The sequence below is a fragment of the Leopardus geoffroyi genome, chromosome C3 (genome assembly GCF_018350155.1).
Source record: "Leopardus geoffroyi isolate Oge1 chromosome C3, O.geoffroyi_Oge1_pat1.0, whole genome shotgun sequence".
In the NCBI taxonomy this organism is placed as follows: Eukaryota; Metazoa; Chordata; class Mammalia; order Carnivora; family Felidae; genus Leopardus; species Leopardus geoffroyi.
Window position 1 is genome coordinate 42,533,550 of NC_059338.1, and position 27,803 is coordinate 42,561,352.

The 27,803-nt window shown below is 39.6% G+C and overlaps 1 long non-coding RNA gene across 1 annotated transcript in view; it reads left to right on the forward strand.

Annotated features, from left to right (window-relative positions):
• LOC123584917 overlaps positions 1-14,939 on the forward strand; it is a 139,641-nt gene extending 124,702 nt beyond the window's left edge. The window contains exon 23 of the long non-coding RNA XR_006705750.1: positions 12,544-14,939. This is a non-coding gene — a long non-coding RNA (uncharacterized LOC123584917). The remainder of the gene's footprint in view (positions 1-12,543) is intronic.
• The last annotated feature ends 12,864 nt before the right edge of the window (positions 14,940-27,803 follow it).

Here is a 27,803-nt window from a genome sequence, read left to right on the forward strand (position 1 = left end):
AAATAGCTGCTTAATATGTTTTGTCTATATTTTCATTTGTTTAAGTCAGTTATGCAATTTCCATAGCAGTTACTTATTCATAGGTGTAAGAAGTCTAGAACAGTATCACTGTGTGTGTTTGAGTTTGTGTGATCAGTTATATGTATATATTGTGTGCCTTCATATGGTTAATATGCCTCACAGACATTGCCTTAGTTGGCTTGGGCAGCCATAACAAAATATCATAGACTGGTGCTTAAGCAATAAAACTTTATTTTCTCATAGGTCTAGAGGCTAGAAATTTAATATCAGGGTGTTATCATGGTGGGTTCTATTGAAAGTTCTCTTCTTGGCTTGAAGATGGCTGCCTTTTCACTAGGTCCTCACCTGAAAGGGGTAGAGGGGGAGTGTATGTGCTAGCTCTCTCGTGTCTTTTCTCGTAAGGGCACTAATCTCATCAAGAGGGTCCTACCCTCACGATGTCATCTAAATGTAATTACCTCCCAAAGGTTTCATTTCCAAATACCATCACATCGGGGCAGGGGTGGGGGGGATAGAGTGTCAACATATGAATTTGAGGGGGGATACAATTCAGTCCTTAGCACACATTTCTCAGAAATATCTCTCATTACTCACAGGAATTATTTTTCAACTTATGTGGTAGCCACTCTTCTAAGATGTATTTTAGAATCTAAATGACAAAACTCCCACCTTCTATTCTATTAGTGCTACACAGTTTGAGAATTACTGCAGGCAATAGGGAACTCTTACATACAGATTTTTGAGCAGGGACTTGACCAAATGAAATGATGATATAGGTGTTTTTTTATAGTGTAAAGTTTTTTTTTCAACGTTTTTTATTTTTTTGGGACAGAGAGAGACAGAGCATGAACGGGGGAGGGGCAGAGAGAGAGGGAGACACAGAATCGGAAACAGGCTCCAGGCTCTGAGCCATCAGCCCAGAGCCTGATGCGGGGCTCGAACTCACGGACCGCGAGATCGTGACCTGGCTGAAGTCGGACGCTTAACCGACTGCGCCACCCAGGCGCCCCTAGTGTAAAGTTTTTAATTAGCTTCTGATTAGCTGTAAGATTGTTGTTGTTTTTTAAAATATTTATTGTCAAGTTAGCTAACATACAGTGTATACGGTGTGCTTTTGGTTTCAGGGGTAGATTCCTATGATCCATTGCTTACATACAACACCCAGTGCTCATCCCAACAAGTGCTTTCCTCAATGCTCATCACCCATTTTCCCCTCTCCCCCCCCCCCCCCACCAACTCTCAGTTTGTTCTCTGTATTTAAGAGTCTCTTATGGTTTGTCTCCATCTCTTTTTGAAACTATTTTTTCCCCTTCCCTTCTCCCATGGTCTTCTGTTAAGTTTCTCAATTTCCACATATGAGTGAAAACATATGGTATCTGTCTTTCTCTAACTTATTTCACTTAATGTAATACCCTCCAGTTCCATCCACATTGTTGCAAATGGCAGGATTTCATTCTTTCTCATTACCAAGTAGTATTCCATTGTATATATAAACCACATCTTTTTTATCCATTCATCAGTTGATGGACATTTGGGCTCTTTCCATAATTGGGCTATAGTTGAAAGTGATGCTATAAACATTGGGGTACATGTGCCCCTATGATATAGGTGTTTGAGGTAAGGGGGACTAAATGTGGGAGGGTGACAGTGACAGCAGGTTATTTAATGATCATTATGATAACCAGCTGAGGAGTTCTCTCAGGGTTCAGGTTCAGCAGAATTTGTCACTAGTCATTTTCTTAGCTGGTTGTACCCAAGCTTATCATTATCCTCAGCAACCAAAGCCTCAAACAGCTCCAGCAATGAGGAAATCTTCAGACTCATATGCTGAAATGCATTATCCATTCATGTATTCATCCAGAGTATATTTTATTTAATTGTTGTATCTGGCATTTCTAAGGAATATAAAATAAAGACTACTGCTCTTGCCCTTAAGAGGCTTATGGACTCTTTAGGGAGGCAAGATAAATATATTAGTTAAAATATAACCTAATAGTTTGTTATTTTGGTAATATTTTACTGCTTGTATTTTTTAAAGTTTATTTTAAGAGAGGAGAGTGCAAGCAAGCAGGGGAGGGGCAAAGAGAGGGAGAGAGAGAATCCCCAGCAGGTTCTATACTGATAGTGCAGAGCTCAATGTGGGGCTTCATCTAAGGAACTGTGAGATCATGACCTGAGCTGAAATCAGGAGTCAGACACTCAATCGACTGAGCCACCCAAGCACCCCAATACCTTACTGCTTTTAAAGTGAATTCTCATACCGTCTTTGGTCAAAAAGATAACCAATATATGGTCTTACAGACTGTCCATAAGCTATTGAGAAAGAAAAAGAATAGTCAGTGTGGGATGATATTAGCCAGAGAAGACTTTTCAGGAGAGATTTTTGAGTGTTTTCTTGAAAGATATGCTGAAGAAAAGGTGGAAGATCCTTTGGGCTACTAGAATCTCCTGGCAAATATCATAGGTGTTCAGGCTGACCCAGGCAGGGTAGAATTTGGACTTGAGGAGATATGACTGGTTAAAAGGAGGACCCCAGATAGTAGAAACCTTGAAGTCGAGGCTGAGGCATGTGGACTTGATGCCATAATTGAAGAGAGAACTGTGGGAGGCTCTTCTGTAATAAAGTGATGGAAGTTTTTGCCCTATGTTTTCTGTTTCCTTCTTTTTCTTCCACTTTCATGTAAGCCTATTTTTAAATTCACTTTTAACATGAATAAGGTTTTAAAATAAGTTTTATCCTTGCATTTTATTTTTTAAACCAGCCATAAATAGTTCTTCACCACAAAAATCTGTAATAAAATTTTAGGACCATAACCATTGAATTAATGTGTTAAACTAGTAACTGACTATCACAGACATAATGCTAGACACTGAGAGGGGTACAAAGCTTCAGCATTTGTTTATTCACTCATTTAGTCTATCTATATCTTATGGTAGTTAAGAAGCATTGTCTATGTCTTCAGTGTCTTACAGTCTAGTGGTCAGAAGGGACTGAAATAAATGGCTGGTTGAATGCAGGTCACCTTTCTTCTCCTTGAGTTGTCACTCATTCATCCCTCAGGGCCTCTCTCTAGGGCTTTCTGATTGGCTTATGGACATGGGAAGGGAGGGCTTTCAATGGAAATCAGGAACAGTTTTGGGGTCTTGTAGGGCTGCTGAAGCCTCTATTCTCCTATCATAGAACTCCATGTTGACATATTTCCATGGAGATTTCTTGGTCATGCACGGTGTTTCTTTTCCTGGATTGTTGAAATTGTCATCTGAATCTATAATAGAGGCTCATGTAGAAAGGATGGAAAGAACATGAAAGATGTCACTTTCTTACATAGTTTTAGGGATAATGTCTAACTGTGTGAGGGAGGCATATTAAGTGAAAATCAATTATTTCACCAGCAGGTGGGAAGTACTTGCAGCTAAAGGATTTTAGTCTACAGTAAGCACATGCCATGCCATGTGACTACAGCTTAGAGTCAAATGCAGTTTTAGATTGTATTCGTAAAAGTATAGTATGCAAGATATTTGAAACAAAGAGTTTTGTTTTACTTTACATTGGCCAGTTTAAGTCTAAGGTGTTTTATTCATTTGTAGGTATCTGGTTTTAAGAGAAATATAGCAAACTGATTGATTGAAGCATTAAGGAATCAAATGTGAAAGTGAAAGGTTTTGAAACCAAATGCTATCTGGAATGGTTAAAGGAGGCCTATGTGTTGTTCTTGCAGAAGAAAGGACTAAAGCCACTTGAGAACCTTCATATTTCCAGCAGGCTGTCTCATGAACCAGGAATTAAGCTGGATCTGGGTAGATATGACAGATGGCATTAGGAGTAACTCATGGAAGTATCAGGGGAACACAATTTAGGTAGGGGAACACAATCAAAACTGTTCTTGGATGGACTAGTTTGTCCATTGGGGTAGTAAGTGCCTCATCACTGGATAGATTTGATGAACATCTGGGGAAAATGTGGAAGGCTCCAATATTGTTTGATTCAATGAGTTTGTACCATATGATAAGTCCTGTCACACTTCAGTGCCCTCTGGGTGATGATATGTAGATCTCATAGGAACCAGAGGAACTTGGATGACTGGATACAGAAGATTACTGCCAGAGGCCCCAATTCTGAGTCATTTGAGCTACCCTTAGAGGCAGGCTAGAGAGAGGAAAAGAAAAAATTCCAAGAGGAAAAACACCTTCTGTTGCTCTTGGCAAACATTTGAAACAGCACCACCAGCCTTATGCAGCCCTACAGGGAGGAGGATGGCCCTTGGTGCATTGGCCCCTCTATCTGTCTGTATTTCCCAGGGCAGGAGGCTGTTCTTAGACAACTCCTACTCTATATCTGGGAGGTAATTAGGCCCTGGGGTGGTGGGTGAGTGAGTGGAGGTCTGTTGTCAGCAATAGGAGACAGAGGTTACACCAGCTCTGAAGCTGTGTCTGGTATTTCCTGGCAGCAGGATTGTCTCAGTTGTTCTTTCTCCCTTTGGCTTGTGGGGGCTTTCTTGATCTCTAGAATGTATGAGACTCATCACCAGTACATGTGAGTATTCTAGAGTTTGCTGCTGATGCCTTCCCACACTCAGTATTAATGCATCCTTCGTTTACTGCCTTTGGTGGTTCTTTTTCACACGTACTTGTCTTCTATCTCCAATAAACTGTAAAAATTCTGAGGTAAGGATTGGCTTATACTTTTTTAAATTAAGTTTTTAAAAATCTCCTTTCTTTTTTTAAAGTTTTGATTTTAATTCTAATGTAGTTAACATACATTGTTATATTGGTTTCAGATGTACAATATAGTGATTCACCAATTCTATATATCAGCCTATGATCATCACAGCAAGTGTACTCCTTAATTCCTATCACCTATTTCACCCATCCATGCCCCTACCTCCCCTTTGGTAGCCATCAGTTTGTTCTCTATAGTAAAACTCTGTCTGGATTTCTCTTTCTCTCTTTCCCTTTTTGCTCATTTGTTTTGTTTATTAAATTCCATGTATAAGTGAAATCATATGGTATTTGTGTTTCTCTGACTTATTTCACTTAGCATTATATTCTCTAGCTCCATTCATGTTATTGCAAATGGCAATATTTCATTCTTTTAGTGACTAAATATTCCTTTGTGTGTGTGTGTGTATACATATATACATACATTTACCTATAAACGGACATTTGAGCTGCTTCCATAGTTTGGCTATTGTAAATAATGCTGCAATAAACATGGGGGTACATACATCCCTTTAATTTAGTTTTTGTATTTTTTTTTCACATAAATACCCAGTAGTGTAATTACTGGATCATAAGATAGTTCTATATTTAACTTTAAAAAAAAGTTTGTTTATTTTGAGAGAGAGAGAGAGAGAGCGAGCGAGCAAGTGTGGAAGCAAGCAGGGGAGGGACAGAGAGAGAGGGAGAGAGAGAATCCTTAGGAGGCTGCACACTGTCAGTGCAGAGCCCAACACGGGGCTCGATCCCACAAGCTGTAAGATCATGACTTGAGCTGAGATCTAGAGTTGGACAGTTAAGTGACTGAGCCACCCACTTGCCCCATTTTAACTTTTTCAGGAATCTCCATACTGTTTTCCAGAGTGGCTGCACCAGTTTGCATTCCCACTAAGAGTACACAGGGTTCCTTTTTCTCCACATCCTTGCCAACACTTGTTTCTTGGTTTTTATTTTAGGGATTGGCTTATGCTTTTGTGTGTCCTCCAGAACACCTATCTCAGTCCTCTTGCATAATAAATGTGCTTATTCAAGTATCAAGGATAAATGCCAATTTGTCAAAGTAGATCTTTTTGTGGAGGGGATGATGTTGGCTAGTTTTTATGTAGAGAAGTTATGGACTCCTCACAATGAACATGAATCATTGAACACAAGAACTTTAAAAAAAAACTCTTCAGTTGTTCAGACTGGCTTATAGGATAGGTATTGAACAGCTGGAGGTCTTTCCTTGTCCAGCATTTGGAGATCATCTTTGAGGTGTGTTTGAGTCTGTTACAGTGAGTTTTAGGGATTGTGCTTCTGATGACGTGAGTTTACTCCAAGTCAATAATATACTACCTGCTCCCCATGATTTGGGCTGTTACTCCTCCTAGCAGAACAAATAGAAAGTTCTTCAAGAAGCCACGCATACCTATTAAGTCCCTAAGTGTCCAAGAGGAAGAGAAGCCAAGAGGAGGGCTGCTAGAGTCATTACCAAGTGCAGTGTATGCGTGGGTTGCAGTGTAATGGTGACCTTGCATGCCACATCTTTTTGGCCCTTTTATTTTTCCCTCTGAGGAAGGTTTTGGGGAAAGGAGAGGCAGCCTTGCACCCTTTAAAGGAGAGTCTTTTCAGGCAAAAGCAAGACATTGCAAAGCAAGCTTGTTTTTACTGCGTGGCTGCAGAGGTTCATTTACGGGGAAACCAAGGAAACCACCTTTGAAAGGCCGCATGTGGACCAAATAATAGAATCTGAAGCCGTGTTGTTGTATTTTAAAAATAACAAAACTTGGCAGGTAATGGGAACACACCATGATTTAATTGCTTTGGGTATTAATTAAAAAAGGTAGAACAGGCTGTCAGGCAAGGATTCTCATGACTGTAGGAGTATTTGAATACTATCTTTGTGTGCGTGTGTGTCCGTGTGTGTGTGTGTGTGTGTGTGTGTGTGTGTATGTCCATCCTATAAATCATCACAAAAACTGGAGAAGATGAAAAAACATGGCAAATTGATTTTACTGTCCAAACAAACACTGTTGTCTGTAATAAGGTACCCCATGTCCCTGTGGGTCAGTGCTGGGCAGCATTCTCATACATTCAGCCTTATTTTTTCTTTTCTTGCTTCAGTGTCTTCATTCCTATTGTACAATTACCTTCCCTTGTGTCACTCAAACTATTTTTCCTCCTTGATATTTAACAACTGTGAAACACCTAACCATTGTCTGTCCCATTCTTTGAAACCATTCCTGACAGACCTAACCTACCTGGCTGGGTATTTGATCCTGTCTTCAGCCAGCCCTTGTATTCACCTAATCAGAATGGTTACTCGTCTCTGGGAAACTTGCAAACTTTACCAAAAGCTAAGCTAATGAAGAAATGTCCTGTTGCCCTCAGTTCTATCTCTGTCAGGAGTGCTGAGCAGCCTTGGCTTATTTTTCCTCTGTTTTTCAGATGAGAGGAAATTAAAAAAAAAAAAAAAAAGGCCATTGCTGTTCTTAACTAGCTGTGACCTTGAGAAAGTCATTTCTCAGTGTCATAATTTCTCATCTTTGAAATGAAGGGATGGATAGGATTATCTCTAAAGGTTCTTTTGGCTCTACCATCTGTGATTCTCCTCCAGCTTAGCATTCTCTGCCCATCCTCCATACCACACGGCACCATGGGTGAGCAATAGACAAGAAATGTTTGTATTTCAAGGGAGGGAGAGGTCAGCCCAAGGAAGTGAAATGGCATTTGCAAAGTCCTGAGAAGCTGAGCTCTGCAGCACTGAAGAAATAATATGTTAATTCACTAAAATTTCCCAGTACAATGCCCTAAGCATTTTTGAGGAAAGAAGCTGTATGAATCTAATAAGTAAGTGATTCTTTCATTCTAATTCATATACTTTCTACAGGTTACAAGGAGGTCTCACTGGTATTCAAACTTGGGGTGTAGATTTTTTCACACTCTTGGTTTTTGTGTTTTTCAAGGCCCATTTTGATTGAGCTGCAACAAGAAGGAGCAAGTGAGGGCCAGAGCTGATGTAGAGATGTGGGCTATGGGGCCATGGGTGAGACAATAGCCTGGCCTCGAACACAGGCTGAAGATGGATGGAGCCTGTTTCCTTCACTAGGCACCAGAGTTGTCTGAGGGGCATAGTATTCCTCAGCCTCTCTCCTAACAATTCAGAAGCCTGAAAAACTGAAGGAAACTTCACGTAAGCCCAGTTGGCCATGACTAAATACATGGTACTGTATAACGTGGGACACATGACTGGGGAAACAAAGAATACTAAGCACCTTTAACCTGGAAAGAGGAAGACTTGGGAATGCCATTGGAACACGTTCCAACATTTCAAGGACTATCATGTGGAAGAATTAGACTTGTTTTTGTGCTTTCACAGCACATTGTTGATGGACATTAGACAGATACTGGTTCAATGTCAATAAAAATGTTCTGATGGTGTGTCAGAAATTGAATAAGAATATTTGACACCTTTATAGTGTTTTACATCAGCAAAAGTGCTTTTCCTATCTAATTTAATAGGACTGTGATGTAGGTAGAATGATTATTATTATTATGATTCCTAACTTCACAGCACTATAGGTAGATAGAACTAAAGTTATTATTATTAGGATTATCATTATTATCACCAATACCATTGTTTTACTTTATTTTTTATTTTTTTAAGTTTATTTATTTATTTTGAGAGAGAGAGAGAGAGAGAGAGAGAGAGAACATGTGTGCACATGAGTTGGGGAGGGGCAGAGAGAGGGAGAGAGAAAGAATCCCAAGCAGGCTCCACACTGAACACAGAGTCCAATGTGGATCTTGATCTTACAAACAGTGAGATCATGACCTAAGCCCTGACCAAGAGCTGGTCACTTAACCAACTGAGCCACTCAGGCACTCCCAATACAACTGTTTTAGATCAGATACAAAAACAGAGACATAGTAAATAACTTCTTTAAAAACATGAAACTATTAAGTGGGTAAGTCTAAACCTATATCGTAAGCTTTTTATTAAATTTACACACTCCTCAAACTACAAAATAAGTGAAGAAACAAGATGCATGCTTTCAAATCTTTTATAATGGTCAGTCAGACCAGACCATGCTCTTGTTTAAACCCTTCCTGAATTTCTTTTCTGGTATATTAACTTCTGATTGCTAACTGCAAGGTCTCTCTGTCATTCTCATGGGCCTAGAATGGTCTTTTCCTAACCTTGGCTGTGTTCATCTGGGAAGCATCAGCAGGTGGGACTGGAACCTGGGGCACTAAGTGGCTAATTCAGGGTCTAATTTGTGGGGCCCCACAGAGCAGCCGAGTGCATCCCAGGGTGCACAGCTGGTTTCTCATAGTGCTGCTATAGTATTATTGGAAATGGCAAATGGGCATCAAGAAGTGGAGCCTCTTTGCGTAAGCTATAAGGAAAACTCAGCAGCAATAGTCCATACCCTTGGTAATTTTTGGCCTCAGGAAAGAGGAAAGGAATGGACAGTGGAGGGTGATACTGAACTCATTTTAGCTCATTTTAGTGAGGAGAAAACAATCCTAGGTTTTTTGTTCTTTGTTTTTAGATCTCTGGGGAATAATTCCTTATTTTGCCCCAGTTCTTAGCCAATTTCTGAAGTTTTTCATTTTGCCAAACCCAAATATCTCTTGCTGACATTTAGTGAGTTGATAACATTTACTGAGCACTTGCTATATGGAGTGTGGATAGGGAAATGCAGAAAAACATATGTACATGCTCCCTGGACTCAATTTACCAAAAGAACAAAGAATTACAATAGTTGGCATTCTGATGGAAGTGTCAAAAATGCACGAAAAGAGCCATAAAAACTGGGGCACACATTGATTTGCTATACAATAATGTTTTTTATTTTTATTTTTTATTTTTGAGAGAGAGAGAGAGAGAAGGGGAAAGGCAGAGGAAGAGACAGAGATAATCTTAATCAGGCTCCATGCTTAGCACAGAGCCTGATGTGAGGCTTGATCCCACAACCCTGGGATCAAGACCTGAACTGAAATCAAGAGTGGGGTGTTCAACCGACTGAGCTACTCAGGTGCCCCTATTTTTAAAAAATTATATATTTTTAAATGTCAAGAGCATGTGAGAGGCTACATAGGAGCAGGTTTGGAACAAAAGGCCAAGGACAGCCTTCCATGTCTTGGGTTTTTTCTTCTTTTTAAACTCTTTGTCCCCACTGCTAGTTGGCATAGTCTAGCTCTCTCCTCCCTTGTTTCTTACACCATCTTGCGATTGTTATGTTCTGAGAGCCTGTCAGTCCAAAGTTTTTTCTATTTCTCTCAGCTGGCCTAGGGGCCTGCAGGTAAGCAGGTCACCTTGCAACCCCCTCCCTCCCCCCAAATGCACAGAGGCATGAGATGGTTTTGCAGAGAAGCTGTTTGGACATCTGATCCAGATACAAAGAGCTGCAGGCCAGTTGCCTGTGGTGAGGGCTGGTGATGTGAAAGCGTGACTGGGAAGGACTGTAGTCATGGAAGGCACCTTGGCAGAGATGGGCTGTCAGCCACATTCTGAAGTTAGTGAATGTCTGGCTTAGGGAGACAGGGGGATAGAGACAGAACCTTGGAGAGAGCAGGATGGAGCCAAACTTGAGCATGAGAAGGAAGAAGGCCAAAGGTGTTATAGTAAAGATCATAATAATTCAGATATTTAGAATTTGAGTCCCTGTTCCTATCCCCACACTCTTTTCTTGTCCCTCACAATCAGAATACCCTGACATCTTTTTATTGCACTGCTCTTAGGGGCAGATGGATGGAGGTGGGAAAAAGAAGTCCATTGGATTTCTGATTGATTCTTCTGAACTTGCCTAGCAAAAACAATAATCTTAAAAGCTGAGGCTTTACATTTTTGTTTAAATCTCAAATGCTTGGCTTTAAATATCAAGAGCCAAAGTCTAGAGAGCTGAAATTTTAGAAGGTAGGATGACACAACTTATTCCCTACTCAAAAGGAGATAAAAATGTGACCAGTTGGGGGAAGGATAACCAAAACAGATAATGCTGGAACTTTGGAGTTTCTGTGAAGAAGTTCAACATCCCTATACTCTGGGCTGAATTATGGGAGTAGGTAGGACTGGGTAACTGAAATTGTAAATGGATTGAAAGGAGCTCCAACAGTAATAGACACCTGTGCCTCTCTCTCCCTGGACTGTGGCCCAAAGCCCAAGTTATACCTGTTCCCAACAGGGCCCTGGGCTGTAGAGTAGTGATGGTTGAGGAAAGTCTAATTAGCAGATCTGAGGACAGCTTCATGGAATACCACACAATCCTATGCTCTCCAAAGTGGTAGCAGTGGAGGGCATCCAAAGAGTTTCCATGATGCCCACAATGACAGCAAAAGTGACTAGGAATAAGCTGGTAGATTCTAAGGAGACTGGGCTTGGATTCTGCAAAGAAGATGCAGGATGCATGTACCTCTTGGTAAGATGCTATAGCAGGATGATGAATGGTGAGGACCAGAGGAAATAAGGTATGCCTCACTGGAGGCAGCCAGGACAGGCGACAGCTCAAAGATCAGATGTCTTTCCCCAGAATCCAGGAAAATGCCTGACCTTTACCAAAATAGAAACAAATTTATAAATTTATTTATTTATTTTAATGTTTATTTATTTTTGAGAGAGAGACAGTGTGTGAGCAGGGGAGGGGCAAAGAGACAGGGAGACACAGAATCTGAAGCAGGCTTCAGGCTCTGAGCTGTCAGCACACAGCCCGATGTGGGGCTTGAACCCATGAACTGTGAAATCATGACCTGAAGTGAGACGCTTAACAGACTGAGCCATCCAGGCACCCCAGAAGTGTATTCTTTAAAAAATTTTTAAAGTCTATTTATTTAATTTTGAGAGAGAAAGAGAGCCCACAAGAGGGGGAGGGGCAGAAAGAGAGAGGGACAGAAGATCTGAAGTGAGCTCTGTGCTGACAGCAGAGAACTGGGTGCAGGACTTGAACTCATGAACCATGAGTTGAAGTTGGAAGCTTAACCAAATGAGCCACCAGGTGCCCCCCAAAATAGAAGTTTAGTACATTCCCAGCAGGAAGGAAAGAGAAGGGGTTGGAGGTGGGTGGGAGAGTGTGTATTTCAAAGTAATCCTAATTAAATCCTAAAAAGGCTGAGTAATCTTGAATAAGAAAGATTAAGATTTCTGTGACAGAGAAAGAAATAAGAACTCCTGAGCTAAATTCTGTTATAGACAATAAAAATCTTTCTTTCTCTTTATTTTTTATTTTTTTTTTTCAACGTTTATTTATTTTTGGGACAGAGAGAGACAGAGCATGAACGGGTGAGGGGCAGAGAGAGAGGGAGACACAGAATCGGAAACAGGCTCCAGGCTCTGAGCCATCGGCCCAGAGCCTGACGCGGGGCTCGAACTCACGGACCACGAGATCGTGACCTGGCTGAAGTCGGACGCTTAACCGACTGCGCCACCCAGGCGCCCCTCTTTTTCTTTCTTTAAATACACAATCATGGACTGCAAAAGAAAGAAAGAAAGAAAGAAAAGAAAGAAGAGAGAAAGAAAGAGAGAGGTGGTACTGTGCACTTCCATTAGAAGTGATGTGATATTTAATTGTCTTTGTGTAATATTAGTAGCCCTTAATGATCAGTACTCATATTTAATTCATTAGAACTTGCAAATTTAAGATATCCTAAAATTTCCCTCTTTCTTTCTTTCTTTCTTTCTTTCTTTCTTTCTTTCTTTCTTTCGTTTCTTTCTTTCGTTTCTTTCGTTTCTTTCTTTCTTTTCTTTCTTTCTTTTTCTTTTCTTTCCTTCTTTTCTTTCTTTCTTTCTTTTGCAGTCCATGATTGTGTATTTAACTTTCCACACAGGTTTTCTAGATGGAGTGAAGATACCAAAATGGAGTAGGAGACAGATCAGAAACCTCAAGAGGGGAAGCTCAAGGCATATAGGAGCGAATTATGGTGAGAACTTGCCTAGTTTCCAAGAGGTGGATAGGAATGGGAGAAGGCATGCTAATGTTGCACAGAGAGGGCTACATGAGGACCCCAGTTAGTTTCCCTACACATTGATCGGTTCAGTTGAAAGCTCTTGTCATGCCCTCAAATAGCTCTTCCCATGGAATCATTATGAACCCAAAGATGGCTTTGGCCTCTTGCCCACCCTCCCAGCAATGAACACACACAGCCTGTTGGTCATTGTTGTGAGAGAGACTCCCATACTTGAGACCTGGACTCAGTGTGTGGGTTGTGCTTCTCCAGGCACTGCCTGTGACCAGACAGCACCAGACCTAGACATTGGGCATCTGCTCCTGCTGGGTCTGCAGATGAAGATAGGGCAGTAGAAGGTGAGATGTACCCTGCTCTGAATCAGAGTACAATGACAGGCAGATAAGCACATGTAAAATGAAACCACCAAACCCACTCCTACTTCTGATCACTGAGCAGCCACCTCAGAAATGTAATAGGAAAATTATTTGGAAGCTAGTTCTCTGGATCAAGACAGATTTGTATGAGGAGAATGGAGTTAGGGTGTCATCTCCTGGTTCTGTGGTCTCCCTGTATTTCCTTGGCCAACAACACTTTTAGCCTTTGCTTCTTCACTTCCTCTTTCTTTTGGTTTGCTTTTCATCCCCCAATGCTTGATCTCCAATTGGGGTTCTCTGAGTTTCAGTTTTGCATCCCAGTAAAAAATGGGATTCTCCCTCCAGAGGAGGACCTAAGTTTTTCTTTGTAATTTACTATATCTTTATAAAGTTCAGAGAACATCCTCAGATCCTAGACTGTTTATAACTTCTGAGTTTCACTTTCTCTCAGCAGGTTTTCTTATGGAGCAGGTTTGTTAGAATAGAATGAGCTGCTGATAGATAAGTGAAATATACAGAAAGATTTCACATATTAACAGGATTGATTAATCCATGTGTAGACACCATAACATCAGGGTTGTGAGGGAACAGTATGAAGTTTGGAAAAGTTTTTATGGGGCTTAGCCTCTAATAGGTGATAATAGGACCCAGGAGGCTCTCAGATAAACTAATTATAATTACAATGCTAATGAACATGTTACATATAACTTCCTGAATTACTTTATGAATGGATAGCCATGATCTTTTATTTTTATACATGTATTTTATTTCTGTAATTTGGGGGAGAGGGCTTCAGGTTTAGAGAGTTGCATTAATTACCCTCCTCTGTTTGTGGAATATAATTATCATCACTCATTGCATTTGCTTTCTTATATTATTATTTTTTATTACATATTATTTATAACATATTATGTTGTATTACACAACATTGACATTTGTGCTGAAATGCTCAATCTATGACCATAAGAATGCACATATCTATGAGGAATAGGATGTTTTGTTTATGTTTCTTTAAAAAAAATTATTATGGAGAATTTAAAACATTTACTGAAAAAGACAGATGGCCTAATGAATCCCCTACTCTTATCCTTATCCTACCTATCCTGCCTATCCCTTATCCTACCTATCACTCAGCTTGAATGTTTATAAATGCATGGCTCCTATTTTCCCCTACTATATTGTTCCTTTCCATCTCCTCATTTTTTTTAAGGCAATCCCAGGTGTACCATTTAATCTATATATTTCAGTATCTCTTTCTGAAAGACAAAGACTTCCCTTTTTAAACATGACCATAATGCCATTGTCGGACCTCAAAAATCATCAATAACCTGTAATAATACCAAGTATCCAGTCATTGTCCGCAATTCCTGATTGTACTATAAATGTTCTTTTCTTTTGTTTATTTTTATTTGTTTATACTATGTTTGAATCAAGATCCAAACAAGGTCTATGTATGATAATTGGTGACTATGTTTCTTAAATTTCTTTTAAGCTATAGTTTCCATTCCATTTCTTTTTGTCCTTGGAAGTTTTTGTTGTTGATGAGATGCAGTGGTTTCCTAGTAAGAGTTTCCCACCATTTGTTGTTGTTGTTGTTGTTGTTGATTGCATCCTTTGATAGTGTTTATTTAACATGTTCCTCTGTCTCTGGTATTTCTACAAATTATATATTAGATCTAGAGGTTTGATCAGATTCAAGTTTGATTTTGGAGAAGGACTGACTACTTCATAGGTGGTACTGTGCACTTCCATGAGAAGTGATGTGATATTTAATTGTCTTTGTGTAATATTAGTAGCCCTTAATGATCAGTACTCATATTTAATTCAGTAGAACTTGCAAATTTAAGATATCCTAATTCTGTGATTTCTTTTTCAACATTACTTTGGCTATTCGGGGTCTTTTCTGGTTCCATACAAATTTTAGAATTGTTTGTTTTAGCTCTGTGAAGAATGCTGGTGTTATTTTGATACAGATTGCATTAAATGTGTAGATTGCTTTGGTTAGTATAGACATTTTAACAATATTTGTTCTTCCAATCCATGAGCATGGAATGTTTTTCCATTTCTTTGTGTCTTCTTCAATTTCTTTCATAAGCATTCCATAGTTTTCAGTGTACAGATCTTTTACCTTTTTGATTAGGTTTATTCCTATGTATCTCATGTTTGTTTGTGTGCGTATGTGTGTGTGCAATTGTACATGGGATCAATTCCTTGATTTCTCTTTCTGCTGCTTCATTACTGGTGTGTAGAAATGCAACAGATTTCTACAGGCAACACAATGGCACTAAATTCATATCTTTCAATAATCACTCTAAATGTAAATGGACCAAATGCTCCAATCAGAAGACATAGGGTTTCAGAATGGATAAAAAACAAGATCCATCTATATGCTGCCTACAAAAGACTCAGTTTACACCTAAAGACACCTGCAGATTGAAAGTGAGGGGATGGGGAACAATCTTTCATGGTAATGGATGTCAAAAGAAAGCAAGAGTAGCCATACTTATATCAGACAAACTAGATTTTAAAACAAAGACTGTAACAAGAAATGAAGAAGGGCATTGTATCATAATTAGGGGGTCTATCCACCAAGATCTAACAATTGTAAATATTTATGACCCCAATTTGAAAGCATCCAAATATTTAAATCAATTAATAACAAAAATAAAGAAGTTCAGTGATAATAATACAATTAAAGTAGGGGACTTTAACATCCCACTTACAACAATGGACAGATCATCTAAGCAGAAAATTAACAAGGAAACAATGGCTTTGAATGACACACTGGACCAGATGGACTTAACAGATATATTCAGAACATTTCATCCTAAAGCAGCAGAATACACATTCTTCTTGAGTACACATGGAACATTCTCCAGAATAGACTACATACTGGGTCACAAATCAGCCCTCAACAAGTACAAAAACGCTGAGATCATACAGTGTGTATTTTCAGACCACAACTCTATGAACCTTGAAATCAACAAGAAGAAAAAAATTGGAAAGACCACAAATACTTGGAGGTTAAAGAACATCTCACTAAAAAATGAATGGGTTAACCAAGAAATTGAAGAGGAAATTAAAAAGTACATGGGAGCCAATGAAAATGATAACACCACAGCCCCAAACCTCTGGGACGCAGCAAAGGTGGTCATAAGAGGGAAGTATATAGTGCTCCAGGCCTTCCTAAAGAAGGAAGAAATGTCTCAAATACACAACCTAACCTTATAGCTAAAGGAGCTGGAAAAAGAACAGCAAATAAAGCCTAAAGCCAGAAGAAGAAGGGAAATAATAAGGATTAGAGCAGAAATCAATCAAAATAATAATAAAAAATACCAGAACAGATCAATGAAACTAGGAGCTGGTTCTTTGAAAGACTTCACAAAATTGATAAACCCTTAGCTAAACCTATGAAAAAGAAAAGTAAAGGACCCAAATAAATAAAGTCACGAATGAAAGAGGAGAGATCACAACCAGCACTGCAGAAATACAAACAATACAAGAATATTGGGGCGCCTGGGTGGCGCAGTCGGTTAAGCGTCCGACTTCAGCCAGGTCACGATCTCGCGGTCCGTGAGTTCGAGCCCCGCGTCGGGCTCTGGGCTGATGGCTCAGAGCCTGGAGCCTGTTTCCGATTCTGTGTCTCCCTCTCTCTCTGCCCCTCCCCCGTTCATGCTCTGTCTCTCTCTGTCCCAAAAATAAATAAACGTTGAAAAAAAAAAAAAAGAATATTATAAGCAATTATATGCCATCAAATTGGGTAATCTGGAAGAAATGGATAAATTTCTAGAAACATATAAACTACCAAACTGAAACAAGAAGAAATAGAAACTTTGAACAGACCCATGATCAGTAAAGAAATTGAATCAGTAATCAAAAATCTCCCAATAAACAAGAGTCCAGGGCCAGATGGCATCCCAGGAGAATTCTATAAACCATTAAAGAAGAGTTAATACTTATTATTTTGAAACTGTTCAAAAAAATAGAAATGGAAAGGAACCTTCCAAACTCATTCTGTGAGGCCTGCATTACCTTGATTCCAAAACTAGACAGAGACCCCACTAAAAAGGCAAACTACAGACCAATTTCCTTGATGAACATGGATGCAAAAATCCTTAAAAAGATACTAGCAAACAGAATCCAACAGTATATTAAAAGAATTATTCACTATGATTGAGAGGGATTTCTTCCTCAGCTGCAAGGGTGGTTCAATCTCTGCAAATCAATCAATGTGACACACCACATTAATAAATGAAATAATAAGAACTACATGATCCTCTCGATAGATGCAGAAAAGGCATTTGACAAAATACAGCATCTTTTCTTGATAAAGACCCTCAAGAAAGTAGGCATAGAAGGAACACACTTCAACATCGTAAAGGTCATATATGGAAGACCCACAGCTAATATCATCCTCAGTGGGGAAAAACTGAGTTTCCCCCTAGGGTCAGGAACACGACAGGGATGTCTACTCTCACCACTGTTGTTTAACATAGTACTGGAAGTCCTAGCCTCAGCAATAAGACAACAAAAAGAAAGAAAAGGCATCCAAATTGACAAGGAAGAAGTCAAACTTTCACTCTTCACAGACATGATACTTCACGTGGAAAATCCAAAAGACTCCACCAAAAAACTGTTAGAACTGATACGTGAATGCAAATGAAGTGAAGTAAGTCACAGATCCATTTGAAATTTATTCTGGAATGCAGTATGAGCAATAGATTTGATCTTATCTTTTCCTATATTACTATATAGTTATACTAAGTTTTTCCACTGATTTGAGATGCTGTCATTACCATATACTAAATGCTCGTGTCATATATGTTAATATCTAGGTCATTTTCCAGGTTTTATTTTATGTTCATATAACAATACCAAACATATGTAAAAAAAATATATATATATATAAAAATTTGTGATACATATATATTTATTTTTTGTAACTAACATGCAGTGTTATATTAGCATCATGTGTACAATATAATGATTCAACAATTCTATACATTGCTTATTGCTCAAGATATTTTATTAGAAAGGTTTATTGTAGAGTTGATTTCCAACAGGACTATTCCCCTTACTCTGACATAGTCATTTCTCCTCATTTTAAGGCTTTTTTCCTGGTGATTCTTGCTTGTTTGTTCTTCTAAATGAACTTCATAATCAATGTGTCTGACTCAAAAGAGAATTAGCTGATGGCATTTTTTATTGAGATTGCATTACACTTAGAAAATATCTTATAAAAAACTGACATCTTTGGGGGCACCTGGGTGGGTCAATCAGTTAAGCATCCAACTCTTGGTTTGGGGTAGGTCATGATCTCATGGTTTGTGAGTTCAAGCCCCACACTGGGCTCGGCACTGACAGCATGGAGCCTGCTTGGGAATCTCTCTTTCTCCCTCTCTCTCTGCTCCTCCTACTCTTCCTCTCTCAAAATAAATAAATAAAAATTTAAAAAGTATATAGAAAATAAAACCCTGACATCTTTGAGATGCTGATCCTTCCTATCCCCACACATGGTATTTCATTTCATTTGTTCAAATCTACGTTTGTTTTTTTCTGAATGTTTTATGGTTTTCCTTGTACAGATTTTGGGCATTTCTTGTAGGTTTATGGCTAGGTATTTTATTTTATTTTTGCTACAATGAAAGGGGTTTTTAAGAGAAAAACCTCTTCCTTTAGCCTTCTAACTGGGTCTCTTGGTTTATGATAATTTTAATGCCTGCTATTTTACTAAGTTTTCTTATTATTTGTAGTAGTTTTCTCAGGGATGCTTTTCAAATTTTTAGATAATATTATATACAGGTGAAGAGTTTTTACCTCTTTTGTTCCAATTCTTTTTCTTCTAGATGCTTTCTCTCATCTAATTAAATTAGTTCTAAGACAGTGTGAAATATAGGAAGAGATAGTGCTTGTCTTGTTCCTGAATTTAGCAGAGAAGCTTTTGGTGTTTCCTTATTTGTAAGATGTTGGATTTGGGACTTTTTGTTTTTTGGTTTCTTTTTATGTCTATTGGGTCGGCATTGATATTAGCTAACAATCTCTTCTTTCCCCTCCCTTTCCTTCCACTCAATCTATTTTGAAATAGCCTCCTTTTAGTCCTAATTAATTCCCAATCAGTGAGCTTATTTTACTCTTCACATATTCTTTCCAGCCTCCCTCTGTTTTTTCATGGTTATACTGCACAGGAGTTGTCAAAACATATAGCTCTAACGTATCACCTTATGTATCTTACATACCCTCCTTTGTAACTATAACTTAGTCTTAGATTTACCAATTAATATACACTTAATGTTAAAAAATTCATTTTTAGCTGTTTGTCCCTAGTGTATAAAAGTGGAATTAATTTTTGTAAATTGACCTTGTAACCTGCAACCTTGCTATAATTTATTTATTAGTTCTAGGGAGTATTTGTGGCTCCTGGGGACTTTTTTACATATACAATCATGTCTATTTCATTGTAGATATTTCCTACCTTTTAATTCATTGCAAGTCTATTTCCTTTACCTCCCTCAACATATTTATACTAGTTGCTTTAAAGTCTTTGAGAATTCTAACATCTGGGTCATCTCAGGGTTGGCATATATTGATTATCTTTTTCTTTGAGAGTGGGTCACATTTTCCTGAGTCTTCCTTTGTTGCATAACTTGGGATTGTACACTGGACATTGTGAATGTTATATTGCAGAAACTCTGCATTCTGTTATATTTCTCTGAGGAGAGTCGGTGTTTTGTTTTGTTTTAGCAGATGATTAATTCAGTTTAGACTCAGATCGCCAGCTGTCATGCCTGTGCTGCATGGTAGTTCAGATCTTACCTCAGTTCTTCACAATTTACTTTCAGTTTGTTCCACATATGCATGGTTCAAGTGTCAGCCAGAGACTTGGGCTGGGTTTATATATAGAGTTTGAGATTCTCCTTTTCTTAATCTTTCTCTTTTCTGGGGTTCCCCCTTACTTTCTGGCAGCCCTGGTGGTCCTGGTTTCTTTGCATGGGTCCCATGGTCAGAAAGATGGTGGACCTGCTACCAGAATGTCAGCTAGCTCATACCAGCATTGCTGCAACTGTGTTTTCCCTCAGGGAAAAGCCACCATAGGCAGAGAACTCATTCTGTACTGGTCACTTGCTTCAATTTTTACTCTTCTCCAAATAGGCCTGCCTTCGTTCAGTCTCCAGAGTTCCCTGAATTTTTTGTTGTACATTTTCTCAGGGTTTATAGCTGTTATTTGGTAAGGTAAGTGTTTACTCCTCCTCACCAGAAGCAGCACTTCTTTCAGTACTTGAAAAGGCTTTGAAAGGGAATCTAGCCTGGGGCAGGCCCAGTGGGGATTATTTTTGGTCATAAGAGTCTTTCAACAATAATTTCTCCACCCCATCTATGGCAAAGCCTGCCTTCTCTGGATTGAGGCTGTTCACTGTTTTAACAAGTCTCCAAAGGAGTATTTCCTGCCTCTTATGTTCTGAGCCTCACAGTGACCTTTGCCAGCCGTGGAGCATGATGAAATCAGGACAGTATCAGGTGTCCTATCTCCCACCTCTGAGCTTACAGGCTTAGCAAGCATCCCAGTTTTCAGAGCAGGTGTAGAGTCAATATGAACAATATCTCTTTAAATCTTCCATGTATGACAGTGAGAGGATCACCTTGCCTCCATAGGGGAATGACGTGTACAAAAGCACAGAGAAAGGGAAACAGGAGTAGGGCTCCATTTCTCAAATCTTGAGAAATGCAGTCACTGGATTGGCACATTTGTTGTTGTTGTTGTTGTATTTTTGTATGATGTTCATGCTATATTATGGTCTCTTTCACATCCCACTTTTTTTTTCATAAAGCCTTTTTAAATCATCACTAACCTCATTCTTTTCAAGTCTCTTGAAGAAAGGAGTGTCTGTGGACTAGATTGCCTTTGCATTGTCTTCTAATAATTTCACATGTACAAGTCCTGGTTTTTCTACCAGTCTGTAATAATTTTGAGGGCTGGGTCACATTTCTTAAACAATTGATCCACCTAGCAGTGCCTAGCCTAAGACATGTTGTCCATGTAGAGTTGAACTGAGTCTGAAACCAGGAACCAATTTTGACAGCTCAGAGCTCTGGGTTTGTGGCAGAAAATAATGTCAGTAAATTTCAAAGTAAGTGGCCTTAAAACTGTGTTGAGAATGCAGCATGAAGGGCTGGCCAATTTTGCCAGTTGGGTACTGAGCATGCAGTGCAGGATATTAGAAATGAAGCTTTAAAATATAAGTAAATAATGGTTTCGTGTATCTGAGGATTTCAAGTTAAAAGGCTTAAAGCAAGATGAGAATTATCAAGGAAGTAAACATGGCTATTTCAACAGTTTAGGGATTTAACAAAATTAAATCTTGGGCCATGATCCTGACACTGTAATTGAAATTAAAATTTAACGTCAATAAAATAATCACAGCACTGAAAAAGAGCAACAATTTATTGTCATTCTGAACACTGTCAACTTGACTTTTTTTTATCCAAAAGATTTGGTGAGTCCAAGGAATTCTCCAAGCAGGCCACCTCAAGATCAGCAATTATAGTTACATTATTGTTATTCTCACCATAGTGGATTTTGGACATTCTGTCTGACTTACTGCTTCCTGAGCCAATGGGATATACTCTTTAAATTGTTTTGCCAGGAGTGTTATTGGCTTTGTCTTATTCCATATGTTTTTTCTCCTGATCCATCTTATGAATAAACCTCGCTGATTTCTCCCTCCTCTGAAATCCCAACACTTATTGTCCATTCTGCCCATAGACTCCAAGTCATTTTGTCCTTGATACTCAACTTGCTCAACTCACTCACATTATGCATGAGAAAAACAATGTCCAGAGTGCCATAGTTAGTTTCCCAATGTCACATAGTAATTTGATGGCAAAACTGTGATGAGAATCTAAGCCTTTGATGAATAAAGAAGATGTGTTATATACATGTACATATATGTATATATCATGCATATTAGTCATCAAGATGAGTGAAATCTTGCCATTTGCAATGACATGGATGGAACTACAGTGTATTATGCTAAGCAAAATGTCAGAGAAAGACAAATACCATATGATTTCACTCATTTGTGGAATTTAAGAAACAAAACAGATGAACATATGAGGGGGGTGGAACAAAGAGAGAGAGAGAAACAAATCACAACAGACTCTTAGAGAACAAACTGAGGATTGATGGAGGGGTGTGGGTGGGTGATGGGTATTAAGGAGCGCACTTGTTGGGATGAGCACTGGGTGTTGTATATAAGGGATAAATCACTGAATTCTATTCCTGAAACCAATAACTAACTGGAATTTAAATAAAAACTAACTGGAATTTAAATAAAAATTTGGAAGAAAAAAAGAATCAAAGTCTTTACAGATGACTTAGTATGCTTCACCTGTATGGCACTACCCACACTTGTTGTTATAAACATTTAATAATAATAACAACAATAATGTGATACTTCTGTAAAAAGCATTATGCTTTATTTCTGTTTCTTTTAAGGCTGGATAATATTCCATCGTATGGGCATACCACATTTTCTTTATCCATTCATAACTTGGAGGATTTTAAGCAAGCGTGTAACACAGTCTGTGATTTAGGACAATCACTCTGAGGATGCAGGGTGCATTGTGGTTCTAGAATGAGGTGGAGGGGATTGAGGAGCAGCAGGGAGACCAGAGAGGGGCTGGTGGAGTTGTCCAGGCAAGATGATGGTGGTCTGACCTCAGGCATGATAGAAGACTTGGATTCCAGAGACATTTAAGAGGTAGAATTGGTGGGATTTGTAAAAGTGACAAGATATTTGTCCTAGCTTTAGAACTCCAGAGGTATCTTTGCGCTTAAAGTTTATGCTTTATTTCTTAAACTAAAATTAAAAAAATTTTTATTAAGATAATTTGGTTACCCTAAGATGGCTAACACTATACCAATATTTGGTACTAGAATCAAGCTCTGTTTTTGGATCGGGATACTTATTAGGATATTCCATGGCCTGGATAAAATGTACCTACCCTGTCCTTCTTTCTTTGCTATGATTCTGCGCTCACCAAATAGCTTCTGATGACTAATTTGGTCTTGCAGATACACTGATAACAAGAAGGAGGTATGCTGGCTACAGAATTTGTGTATATTACTCCAGGCCCCAGGCAGGACAACCTCCTGTATAAATTGATAAACTGGCATTCTGGTTTTTCAGTCTCTAGAGCTTTGGCTTATGTGACACCCCACACCCTGAAATTGGTTAATTTTGAGGGAAGTAACAAAACTGAGTTACTGAAACTGCCCAGCTGAGGTCAGATTCTAAATGGAGGTGATTCTGCTGAGCTGTGAGTGCCTCGTGGGGTCCATCTCAGGCAGTAGCCAGCCTCCCTTTGCCATTTTTAAAGATGTGTTGAACTGTAGCAGCCAAGAATCACAGCCTTCCAAAGAGTTACTTAGTTGATGTTTTCTGTTCAGAATGTTCTATTTTATGCCTAGCTAAGATTCTTTCACAGGCTGGGTTTGGTACTAACAAGGCCTGAGGACAGGGTCAGATAGAGAACAGACTCAGAGGGCCTGGCCAATATCCTAGAGAGCTGGGAGATAGGGAGATGCCTGGTTTTTAATTCTGATTAGGGTGTATTTAAAATTTTTTTAATGTTTATTTATTTTTGACAGAGAGAGAGAGAGAGAGAGAGAGAGAGAGAGAGACAGAGCATGAGTGGGGGAGGGGCAGAGAGAGAGAGAGGAAAACAGAATCCGAAGCAGGCTCCAGGCTCTGGGCTGGCAGCACAGAGCCCGACACAGGGCTAGAACTCACAGACTGCAAGATCATGACCTGAGCCGAAGTCGGATGTTCAACCGACTGAGCCACCCAGGCGCCCCACAGATTAGGGCATATTAAAAAAAAAAATCTTGGGGGCGCCTGGGTGGCGCAGTCGGTTAAGCGTCCGACTTCAGCCAGGTCACGATCTCGCGGCCCGTGAGTTCGAGCCCCGCATCAGGCTCTGGGCTGATGGCTCGGAGCCTGGAGCCTGTTTCCGATTCTGTGTCTCCCTCTCTCTCTGCCCCTCCCCGGTTCATGCTCTGTCTCTCTCTGTCCCAAAAATAAATAAACGTTGAAAAAAAAAAAATTAAAAAAAAAAAAATCTTGGAGCCATGAGATTCCTATACTGATTACCAACTCTCCAGAAATTTCATTCTCACTGACATTTAAGATAAGGAAGAGATGGGCCTGTACTTATACTGGCAACTTTGTCATAATAACACTCTGTCCTAAGCCACCCTCCAAATCAGAATAGTTTCTTTTCAAAGAGCAGCAGATCAGCTGAGCCAGCTTTGCTTCAGTTTGCAGTAACTGGGCTAGATCTGCATCCAGGGTCTCTTCTGTTCCTCCTGGGACCAGTGGGCCAAGCAAGGCATGTTCTCTTCACAGTGGTAGTAGAGAGGCAGCCTAATGCCAGCACATTTCAAGCTTCTGCTTGTATCACAACTGCTGGCATCCCATTGGCGAAAGCAAGTCACATGTCTGAGCCAATTTCATTGGGCAGGGAGGGGAGTTCCCTGCCTTCTTGTGGGTGGGGCCACCAAGCTACGGAGCAAGCTACAGCAAAGGGTATGGATATGGGAGGGGCGAAGGACTGAGGACATTAAGGCAGTCTACCCCAGACCCAGTTTGGTATTCTTGGAAACATGATGTTGTTTATGTCCCTGGGAGAGATTTTCCTGCAGATTGGAACCTTTTAAAAGAGACTGTGGTAACAATTAGGTAGGGCCTCGAAAAGTTAAACATAGAATTACCATTTGATCCAGCAATTTCACTCCTAGGTATAGATCCAAAAGACTTAAAAGCAGGGTCTCAAATCAGTGTTCATAGCAGCATCATTCACAATAGCCCAAAGGGGGAATAATCCAAATGTCCATCAATACAGATGAATGGGAAAATAAAATATGGTATATATGTACATTGGAATGTTAGTGATAAAAAGAAATGACATTTTGACACATGCTACAAATGGATGAACCTTGAGGACATTCTATTAAGTGAAATAAGCCAGATACAAAGGACAAATATTATATGACTCCACTTATATGAAGCACTGAGAGTAGGTAAATCCATCAAGGTGAATATTTGATGGAAAGATGCCCAAACCTTCCTATTGTGATGATTGGGCTATTAATATGTTTCCTGGGAAGAAACAGTGAATGGGTGTCTCAGTAACTACCAGTGGACAGGGAACTAGATTCACCCATCAAAATATTTGTGTATTCCTTTTTTTCCTTCCCATAAAAGCTCTTTGAAAATATGCCAATATCATTGATATCAGTGTGGTGAGAAAAGCAAGGTGGTATTTGTCTTGTTCATTAACAACCGAGGAGGTCTTCCCTTGTACAAAGATATCATGCCTTTTTCATTTTCTCTTTCTTCCTCTCTCTCCGGCCCCTCACCTCCATGGACTTGGAAAGCCATAGGTTCTAAATTGTCGTCTTTGCATGTAACAACATTTTAAGAGTGTCCACCTGGAAAAACAGGGTTGGCACATCCCAGGGAAGCAGTGCACCGTCTGATTAGCTATATCTGCTGTCAGGCTCCAGGGAAGCATGCACTATGGGCCTAGGAAAACATTTTTAACTCTCCCTCTGATAACTCATTAGCTCTTTGTTCAAGGATCCCAGGCCTTGATAACTTGGATACTGCTGAGTTCTCTGAATGGACAAATTGCCGTTTTTGGACATTCCCTGAAGATGTGAAACTAAATGTTGTCTCTTTAGCCTTGGACTCTTCCTTAGGCAGATATGGTGCATAGAAGTCTGGGTATTACCAGAATCCCAAGGACTGTAAGTCTGGGTTTCCTGCCATGTTTCCTAAGTGCAACAGAGGCTAAAGAGATTGTAGAACAGAACCAGCAGCAACTAAATCAAAATTCCTAAAGTGGATAATTAACTGGGTGGCCTGTGGTCCAGGTGATGGAAAGAGAGGAGACATTTGGTGAGTTACTGTCAGAGTGTGATGCTCAAGCAGAGGCTGTTGGGAGCACACCACCTGCTCTTTTTAGGACCCTTTAACCACCATTCATACCTGATCCATGGAAATGAACCCGCTTGTGCTATTCTAGTGTCATTAAGTGAAATGCCCAGTCCCAGTCCCCCTTCCTGCCCCCCAACCTCTAAACATCCCACAGGGACAGAGTGGAGAATAAATCAGATCAGTTGTCCTTGGAGTGGAGAGATCTGGAGGGATCTGTAAGGGATAATATGTTCACAGGGAGGGAAAATGAAAATCTGAGAAGCCTTGAGTGGGCTCTAGGGGAGGAATGAGTGCATCTGTGGGGAATAGTTTACAGACTGTGATGTTTTGAAAAATTATGGCTAATTCTGGTTTAGTGATCCTTTCTAAAGTAATCTACATGTGTAGGATTTAGGGATTAAAATCTGCAGCCTTCCCTGAAAGGTAGCAAGTGGTTCTCAGACTTCTGTGTGATTTCAGAGCTAGGAGGGTGTGTGATAAGTTATGTTATCCATTTCCTTGTCCTCAGGCAGGACCAACCCAGATACTTGACTCAATTCCAGCTTTTTGAGGAAAAAAAAAAAAAGACCCATCCCCCTTCCCCCCCAAAAACCTTCAATTAAAACATTACTTGGCTGTCTCTGTAATAATGAATATAATATTTATTGAGTATAGGTAAATAATATTTATTGCATATTTTCTTTTTAAAACTTTTTAAATTTTTAAAAAATTTTTAAATTTATATCCAAGTTACTTAGCATATAGTGCAATCATGATTTCAGGAATAGATTCCAGTGACTCATACGCTATGTATAACACCCAGTGCTCATCCCAAACAGTGTCTTCCTTAATGCCCCTTACCCATTAAGCCCATCCCCCCAAACAACCCCTCCAGCAACCTTCAGTTTGTTCTCTGTATTTAAGAGTCTTATTGAGTATTTTCTATGTTCCAGGCAGTGTTCTAAGTACTTGACAGACAATATCTCCTAGAATCCTCACGATCACCCTCACGATCACGTATGAAGGTTACATAGATGAGGAACCCAGATACACCCTATTATCCAGTTACGTAGATGAGGAAACTGAGGCATAGAGAGGTCACATGTTATTTAGTTAGTAGGCAGTGAGTGGGGAGTGAACCGCAGGTTCTGACTCCAGAGCCTGTGGTCTGGATCACTGTTTGGGAGACATTCCTCACGGTCTCATTTCAGCGCACCTGGTCTTAGCTTGTATTAATTTGCTTCGGCTACTATAACAGAGTACCATAGACTGTGTGGCTTACACAACAGAAATTTATTTTCTCACATCTCTGGGAGCTAGAAGTCTGAGATCAAGGTATTGGCGGGGTTGGTTTCTTCTGAGGCCTGTCTCCCTGGCTTGTAGAGGGCCATCTTCTCCTTCTGTCTTCAGTGGTCTTCTCTCTGTGTATGTCTGTGTCCTAGTCTCTTTTTTATAAGGACATCAGTCATATTAGATTAGGGCCCACCCTATTTACCTCATGTAACCTTAATGACCTCTTTACAGATCCTATCTCCAAAAATACAGTCATATTCTGAGGTACTATGGGTTATGACTCCAATATGTGAATTTTGGGAGGGGATACAATTCAGCCCATAACACAGGAGGATGGACAGTGTGGGTCCCATTGAGGTCCACAATGATTAAATTGTTTCTTGCCCTTCTCTTCTGTATGGGGGAATAGTTCCTACCTCTGCTGTTTGCTTTCTCTTTCCAACTGGTTAATTATGTACACGGTTCTTTTCTTCACTGAGTGCATCAAGTTTCATGT